Consider the following 9,731-nt stretch of genomic DNA (forward strand, 5'->3'; position numbering starts at 1 on the left):
GCAGCTGCATTTTGAATTAACTGGAGCCGGCAAAGAGAGGAGTGTTGGAGGCCCAAGTAGAGGGAGTTACAGTAGTCCAATCTGGATGTAATAAATGCGTGGATAAGCTTTTCAAGATCTTTTAAATGATGACAGAGGTCAGTAATTTGCACCAGAGGTACACTTCAACTGTGAGAGACAGAATGTGAAAAAAAAAATCCATGAATCCACATGGTAGGATTTGTAAAGAATTTATTCGTAAATCAGGGTGGAAAATAAGTATTTGGTCAATAACAAAAATACAACTCAATACTTTGTAACATAACCTTTGTTGGCAATAACAGAGGTCAAACGTTTACTATAGGTCTTTACCAGGTTTGCACACACAGTAGCTGGTATTTTGGCCCATTCCTCCATGCAGATCTTCTCGAGAGCAGTGATGTTCTGGGGCTGTCGCCGAGCAACACGGACTTTCAACTCCCGCCACAGATTTTCTATGGGGTTGAGGTCTGGAGACTGGCTAGGCCACTCCAGGACTTTCAAATGCTTCTTACGGAGCCACTCCTTTGTTGCCCGGGCGGTGTGTTTTGGATCATTGTCATGTTGGAAGACCCAGCCTTGTTTCATCTTCAAAGTTCTCACTGATGGAAGGAGGTTTTGGCTCAAAATCTCACGATACATGGCCCCATTCATTCTGTCCTTAACACGGATCAGTCGTCCTGTCCCCTTGGCAGAAAAACAGCCCCATAGCATGATGTTTCCACCCCCATGCTTCACAGTAGGTATGGTGTTCTTGGGATGCAACTCAGTATTCTTCTCCCTCCAAACACGACGAGTTGAGTTTATACCAAAAAGTTCTACTTTGGTTTCATCTGACCACATGACATTCTCCCAATCCTCTGCTGTATCATCCACGTGCTCTCTGGCAAACTTCAGACGGGCCTGGACATGCACTGGCTTCAGCAGCGGAACACGTCTGGCACTGCGGGATTTGATTCCCTGCCGTTGTAGTGTGTTACTGATGGTGACCTTTGTTACTTTGGTCCCAGCTCTCTGCAGGTCATTCACCAGGTCCCCCCGTGTGGTTCTGGGATCTTTGCTCACCGTTCTCATGATCATTTTGACCCCACGGGATGAGATCTTGCGTGGAGCCCCAGATCGAGGGAGATTATCAGTGGTCTTGTATGTCTTCCATTTTCTGATGATTGCTCCCACAGTTGATTTTTTCACACCAAGCTGTTTGTCTATTGTAGATTCACTCTTCCCAGTCTGGTGCAGGTCTACAATACTTTTCCTGGTGTCCTTCGAAAGCTCTTTGGTCTTGGCCATGGCGGAGTTTGGAGTCTGACTGTTTGAGGCTGTGGACAGGTGTCTTTTATACAGATGATGAGTTCAAACAGGTGCCATTCATACAGGTAACGAGTGGGGGACAGAAAAGCTTCTTACAGAAGACGTTACAGGTCTGTGAGAGCCAGAGATTTTCCTTGTTTGAGGTGACCAAATACTTATTTTCCACCCTGATTTACGAATAAATTCTTTACAAATCCTACCATGTGGATTCATGGATTTTTTTTTCACATTCTGTCTCTCACAGTTGGAGTGTACCTCTGGTGCAAATTACTGACCTCTGTCATCATTTTAAGTGGGGGAACTTGCACAATCGGTGGCTGACTAAATACTTTTTTGCCCCACTGTACATTATGTAATTTTAAAAAAAGCTTGCAAAAAGAAACAATTTAAATAATAATTAATCCTGAGAATGTGTTAATGGTTCTCTTTCTTTTGGCTTCTCCCTTGAGGGGTCGCCACAGCAGATCATCTTCCTCCATCTCACCCTATTATTAGCATCCTCCTCTGTTACACCAACCCTCTGCATGCCCTCCTTCACTAGACCCATGGAAGTCCCGTTTCCTCCTGGCTGGCACCTCCATATTTACTATCCTTTGCCCATTACATCCACCATTCCTCCTCTCCGCATGTTCAAACCATCTCATCCTTGCCTACTTAAGTTTGTCTCCAAACTGCGTCATTGTGGACCCTTTTAAATTTGGGCAGATAACTGAATTTATGCCACGCTGACTCATACAACTCTTGGGGAAACGTGGATGTGGAAAGCATGAATTGGGAATAAAGTGAGAGCTTTTTCAACACCTTTTTTTGTGTATGTGTTTTCATTGTGTATTTGAGGCTCTTCATGAGATCATGGAACCATACTTGCTGGTCCTAGGTGTTCTCCACTCTTTGGGTGTAATTTATTTGTTTATCCAAGTGTTACGTCTCCTTGAGGGCAGGAGGTGATAACACAACAACTCTGGAAACCCGGTACAGGTGTTATAAAAAGTTTAATAGCAGTGCTCTCACAAAATAAGTAACCCAAATTCAAACAACAAATGTGGGGGAGAAAGGGACACCAAAAAGACAAAAACAAAACTTAGCTGAGGTATTATCCTACAAAAACAAAAACAGGGGGGAAAGACCCTAAACCTCAACTCAAAACCAGCTCAAAATTACATGGGTGGCACCAACCTACTTACCTAGTGTTTCTAACAAAAAGACTCTACGTGAGTAAGTGTATGGGGTCCCCAAACTTAGTCCACTTTACTCCCACCACAACTATCAAACAAAAGAAATACAGCCGAGGCACTTTACACATGTGCCAAACAATTCGAAGGAGGGAAGAGAGCCACGCCCAGCCACAGGTGAGTCTCCTTATCAAGGTGTGCCCTCCTGGTTTGTCCAATCAGGGTCTCCCTCATCTAATTAGTTGGAGATCCCCAAATTGACATCAGCCTGCAGTCTGCGTACCTAAGGGAATGGCAAACAAAAGGAGAGGAAAAGAAAACATGCAGCCTGCAGACACGTAACACCAAGCAAACAAAAAATATACATAATAAGGATTTAGATGTTTGTTTTTTTTAAATTACACCGATGATGTCTAGGTCTCAAAAACTCATGTAGGAGATATGATAGACTTGGCACAAACTGTGTTCTCTTAATAGGTGTGCAGGGATTTAATTACAATTGAGTTGACTGGCTGTACCAGAAACTGTACTGTACAGCCACTAAACTTTAACTGTGTTGTTTATTATAGACTGTACTTTCCGTCCATCATGTTTTATGGCTCAGCCCCACCAAGATAAGGTGGTTGCCAAGTGATTGCATTTAACTTTTTTGCTTTTAGCACCAATTACAAATAGTTGTGGTGACCAGCTGGTCACTCGGAGTCTGGGTGTGCAACAACCTTATCTTCTGTGAATTCAGCACAGATAATCACTGTATTATTACAAACTGATTGGGCATATTCATCAACTTGACTGATAGTGGACTGAGTCTACCTTATTGGAGTTTTATCGCTGTTTGACACACCAAAGTAGGTTTGAAGATGGCAGATAACTCAAAGGGATTGCAGCCCTGGTCCTCGTGTTTGAATCAAATATTTCAAGGGTAACAAGATCACAATTTCACTGCACACAGTTGCATTAATTTTATTTGTGTTGTTGGTCTCCAACCACTGTTTCCTGCTGTGACTGTAGCATTAATAATGAGCTCAGCTGGCCTTTCATAATTGCTTCATTTATTTCTCACAGTGCTGTGGTTGGGTCCATCATTGCTTCTTGAAGAATAAACAAGCAAAAATGTGCTACTGACGAGACAGTTTCTTAGCCTATCGTTTTCCATTTCCTCGTGTTTATCGTCCTCTATCATTCTTTATTGGCAACTGCTGCCTGACTGATTCATCTGAGAGAAGTCCAGCCCTCTTTATTTTTCCCCAAAAGTAATCATTTGTATTAATGATAAGATCCTATTACATATACAATTTGGAACGATGTGTCCTCCTTTTCGATTGAACTGTAAAATTTTCTTTTTCCCCCACACTGCTTCATAGGAATGTTTCTGGTTTGAAATCATTGTTAAAAAAGAAAGTCTAGCATAGGTTTACAAAATCTGCATGTAATGTTTGTGGTAATTTCCAAATTAACAAAAGAAATACTGACATTATGTCATTATGTTTTTGCTATGTATTTAATCATTGATGCATTTAACTAATTTATTTCTGCACTATTTGGTGAAATGGACCAACGCAATTCGGAGACAAATTTATGAACAAAACCCAATGAGTATTTTTGGGACTGTGGACACAATCAAAGAAAACTACAGAATATGACAGGAAGCGTCCACAGAGTTATGAGCTTTTCGAGGACACAAATACCATCTGACAGGCTGCAGTTCTTCATGGTTGGACGGCCAAGCTTCACAAAAAGAGCACAAGAAGACTTCAATCTGAGGTGATGCTAACATCAAGCCATTACTTACTTTCCATTACTTACGTTCATACTTTTGTGTTACATGAACATAACAAAAGGACGTATCCTTCTCACCTCAGATAACATTAACATTGTTAGAAATGAGCAGCATGTTAAGACAATACAGGTGGACTAAATATGTTACAGTGTAATTAGACAGTAGGTACAGAACAGTAATGGCCTTCTCTGCAAGGCTGCTCTACGCTGCACTCAAGAATATAATCGGCATGCTGTGAAATCCAGGCGCTGATTTTTGAAAGGAGCTGTCAGCAGAGAAAAAAACCATCAAACTGAAGCCATTTCTCAAAACATCTGAAGGCATTTGTACCTGAAAATTGGTCACGTTTTATATATTTTGTTGTCCAGCATTTATAAAAACGCTATTCCACATTATCACCTCCTTCCTTGTTCTCCCGCATTTGCTGTCACTATTGTCTCCTGAGATTGGCAACTTGTAGAATAAACTAAAATTATTCCAAAGAATAGCATCTGGATGAGTCCTTTTCAGGCATGGCAGAGCATATTCAAAGAAATAAATAAAAATGAAGAGGGCGTACGTTCACCACTAAATGTCTAGCATTCAGTTCCTCTCACATCTCAGTCGCATTGCATTGCACGAGGCCAACTCATTTTCACAGGAAGCTGAAAATACAGCCGTCTGCCAGGACCCTTATCTCACAAGTGGAAAATGCCATTAATGTCCTACTCCGCTCCCTGCTGTTAATCACATAGAGAGGAAATGTCTTCTTATGTGCAGAAAACCATCTCCTTTGACAAAAGCAGTAAGCTGTTGTGCATTACTGAATGACATGTCAACATTACAAATTACAGACACTTTCCTGTCCTTTTTAAATTTCTTGTCAGCCAGCGTGTGGTATTTAATGTTTTAAACACTTACAACTTTGGTGTCAGCTACCAAACAAGTTGACGGCTATATAGTACATGCATGGCATATGTTCAAGAGGACAGTGGGTGGTTAAAAGGATTTCAAGCTGAACCTGTTGGTGATAGTTTTTGTGCTCAAGCTGTTTATTTATTTAACAGTTGTTCATTTAATGGTCTAATTAGTATGTTGATGTGACATTTGACTTTTGATTGCCTCTTCTTTAAGAGGATGCAACCAGCTGCAAGGTGGCTTAGCTCAGTTTGGCATAAAAAACTGAAATAATGACATGCTCGTCATTGTCGTGAGTAAACAAGATAACTCTGGCTTGCTATTTCTCTTTCCTCCTTTCCTGATGAATCGTTGTTTCTTGGCAAATAAATAATTCTAAGAATCCATGTACAGATGTGCATGTGTGACCTATCTGTCAAAATCAGTCACAAGTAAGTGCCTCAAAAATCGCAGACAGAATTTAATGCTACACATTTTCAAAAAAGAAGAAAAAAAAAGAACTTTCTCTTTGAAGTCAAAACACATTGGCCAGTTTCATGCTCATTTTACACCTGAATCAGCAGGACAGCAGGGCTGGTTTGAAGCGGCTGTGATGTGATTTTTAGGTAAAGGGAAAATGGCATTCAGCTACAGGGATGCTAGGGAGGGTCACATCTTATGTGAAGGTCTGACATTAGTGCTGTTATATAACTATGACCCCTGGCTCTGCCACTGCTGAGTCTGGTACAGTCAACCCCCAACCTTCCTATCTTTGCAGAAATAATTCTGCTTGCACGACTTCTGTCATGAGCCCAGCTTTCTGTCCAGTCAAGCTCTTGGCACTATCTGGGATGTTCTTCTGATCGGTTGAAGCTGCAACTGAAACGGGAACAAGCAGGAGAATGGGGCAGAGCTTTCAGAGCAATATTACTGATTTCACTGCAGTGAAACCATAAAAGCTGCATGAACTATGATGCCTAGTCTGCACCCAGCATGGAGTGGTTACACTTTATGTAGGCTTGTTTAAGCGATTATGCCTAAAAGGATTACTTTTTGGAAAAATATTGCAAGGAAAAATATCCATCACAAACAAAAATACAACATACATTATAAATAAGTTCAGTTTGCTCATACAACATATGTGGTTGCCTGCACAATTCATTTTCTGGTCAGATTTCCTTGCATTACGTGTTAAGTTATTTTGTCTAATGTATCAACTTCCTTGTATGGACGCCAAAATTTGGATTTTCATCTTTGTTTTTGTCCAAAATATTCTGAGTGACAGCTATCGAACTTCCTGCTAACTAACCACTTAAATCCTCTTTTCTGTCGAACCCTGGATGGTACTCTTGATTGCATCACCTGGGAGAACAGCTATACTGATCACTTTATTAGAGTTAAACGAAGCTGGACTCGAGGTGCCTCTGCGGTTGTTTGCTTTTGGGAGCTGAAGGAGCATTTAGATCCGTGCTTGGCTAATTATATCATTCTTAACAAGCAGACAAGCCTATGTGTGTAGTCACAAATGAGACTTTTGCTGATTAAAGTATCTGGTGTCAGTGGCTCTGTGTGAAGTCAGACATAATATATGACTAATGAGGAGGTTTGCCAGAATGATTTGATAGAAGAGCTCTGCAGCAGCACGATCAAAAGAGACATTCACAGCCATGAAACATCAAAAACCATGCATCCGAGGAGACAGAAGGCTTTGCAATTAATAATATACCCTTATACCTGAAGCTAATAACTCAATGTCTCAATTCAAGACTGTGGCAGCAGGAAGAATTTTAAATCGGTTTTAGAGCATCTCATGTTTGTATGTTCTTCTCTAATTCGTTTTTGCAGGAGTCTGTGATTGGGACAGGTAGCGCCGGTTTCACTACTAATATTGTTAGAATTAATATCCAGCTTAATTTAAATTGGTCTTGATGTATGTTTTGTTCTCCTTACCTATTCTAATCTTTCTCCAGTGTCACAGTGCATTGAGATCAAAACTGAAAAAGCAACACCAGCTTTTACAACAGTGGACAACAGAGCTGCAGGGAATCTCTGTCATATGTCAACCTTGGAAACTCAACTCCACTTTGACAGCCAAAAATAAATAAATAAAAAGTTTGTGTATGTGTGTTTAACATCCTTGCCACATTTGATCACAGTTCTAATTTACACATTTTTGAATTAGGAGATAACTTCTGGTGTGGAAACCGAGAGAGTGCCAAGTAGGGACTTAACATCTAGCACATTCTTCAAGGTCAACAAAATCTGACATTCAGTGACAAGCGGAGCACCACATGCTAGAGCAACAGGGAAAACCTGCATGCAAACAAGCTGCTCTCAGCTCTGCCCTCAGGGAGATTGGTATAAATTCAGTCTTTTTTCCACTTTTGCTCTTTTTCACTTTTACCGTATGTAAATGGGTGAAATGGGTGTCATATCACAGCCTTCATAACATCATTTCAGTTGCGCCCTTTTCTCTAGAAAGCTCCACTGAGAGCCTTGGAAATGTTTCTGACTTCAGGATGGATTAAGATCAAATTTGCAGTGCTGCTCTTGTGTCACTTGTGATTAGGTGTCCTCCAAGAAGATCTGCAGGAAAATTGGCCAGGCCCTTCTGTACACTGAACAGCCCAGCCATGTTGTGAAGCACCTCATTGGTTAGATAATCAGTCCAGATATGAGCTGATGTGACTGAAATCCATACGCAGTGCTGATTTAATATCAGGAACAAAGAAAATATAACCTATTTCTAGGCAGTGAATAATGATGTACTAACTGCAATCACACATAATCCTGTTTTACAGCACTGTTAAGGATTACGAATAAAAACATCAAACCCATATGACACAATCATATTTTTATTACTTCATCAAAATGTCACAGTGTTAAATGGACACTCTGAGCCTTCAGCGTTTTTTATAAGGATTCAGATTTTGATGAAGCTTCCTATGACCATAGATATGAAACTTTTGCATTCAAAAAAGAGGATCTAAGCATCACCCTTTCAGCCACTGAAAACTCCCCCCCCCAAAAAAAAAAAAACAAACAAACAGAAAAACAAAAACAATCAGCAATATTAAAACTACTGAGAGGCATTGCACCCTAATCCCCGATAAGCCCCCACCAGTCACAAACCGATCATGACAAACAGGGGAGGCAACTTCATATTAAATTTTAAAAAAGAAGTGTGAGTTTATGAGTTTGAAATTGGTGAAATCGTGCAAAATCACAGTCCAAATATCAAACAAAATACCATGGCTGCCAAGCACCAGAAACTGGGCTCTTTTACTTTACTTTACTTTACTTTACTTTACTTTACTTTACTTTACTTTAAAATAATTGCCCAAGTGTTGCTGAAGTATGAAGTAGTCAAATTTACTTTAAAATGCACAAACAGCAGACAGACAGGGAGGAAGTTAGTAATTGAATTTTCTAATTTCCCACTGCAGATCAGAGAGGACTGTCAAGTGTTCTCATAAGAAGAGCCAATTAAAATCAAATAATGGATTCATAATACATGATTAGCCCAAAACAGCACCACACCTCTGAGTTCTTAATGTGAAGTGGATCTGATGCAAAATAAAGGCGAATAATACAAATCCAATCCCTCACGTGGAAACCAAAGGGTGGATTTTCTTCAAGTACTATTTGCTCAAGGGCCTCTTCAGGTCACTCAGGGACTTGAGAGAGCCCCGGTTCTGGCTACTAGAACAATGAGTACTGCTGGAGAGAGATTGCATAACCAGTGACATCTCTCAGTGGCTGATACATAATCACGACAACTGTCCTGCTGTGCTGCTGATACAACAGATATTAGAGAAGACGAGTGGACAGGCGAGACAGAGGGTCGCAGGTCAGGACTGTCTGTGTCAGAGATTTGGGGGTTTTTATTGTTATTTTAAAATATGCAGCATTTTATTAAAAAATGGCAAATGGCATTTTTTGCCATTAAAAATGTGCAAACCAAACAGTAAATTTGCTGTGAGAGAGGAAATGACACAACCTTTAGTTTGTGTGCCATTACAAAAACCATGAAATTACGTAAAGATTTTACTTCTAATTTGCATTGAACACACTTTAATGTAATCTGTCAGAACAGATAATATTAAAGCCTGTCCTCTATGATTTAGTCCTGGTTATGAAAGTGGCCAACTCAGATTATCGCAACTCGCCTTCAGACAAAGAATCTGTACCCACGGCCAAATATGGACGAATTTCTGATCTCACATGTGTTGCTGTTAGCCCTGCTCTAACATGCAAAAGCAGTGAATAATGCTTCAGACATTTAAGTAGGTTTAAATAGGCTTCCTAGAGTTCCAAAGTGGAAACTTAACCTTTGTTCTTGAATTAACTTCTGTGTTTATTTGACCTTTCACTCACTCATAAGATTTCTCATATGGAAAGAATGATATTTAAAAGCATGGCTCTGTCTGGAAGTCTTCTTCTGCACAATTCGAGGTATCTGTTGTATTTTCCATTCTCAGTATTCAACGCTCATGCAATAAATTTCAGTCCAATAAACTGATGTTTAAACAATGTCAGACTCTACAACACAACTAAAGCACAAGCCTAAACCC

The sequence above is a fragment of the Astatotilapia calliptera genome, chromosome 15 (genome assembly GCF_964374335.1).
Source record: "Astatotilapia calliptera chromosome 15, fAstCal68.1, whole genome shotgun sequence".
Classification (NCBI taxonomy): domain Eukaryota; kingdom Metazoa; phylum Chordata; class Actinopteri; order Cichliformes; family Cichlidae; genus Astatotilapia; species Astatotilapia calliptera.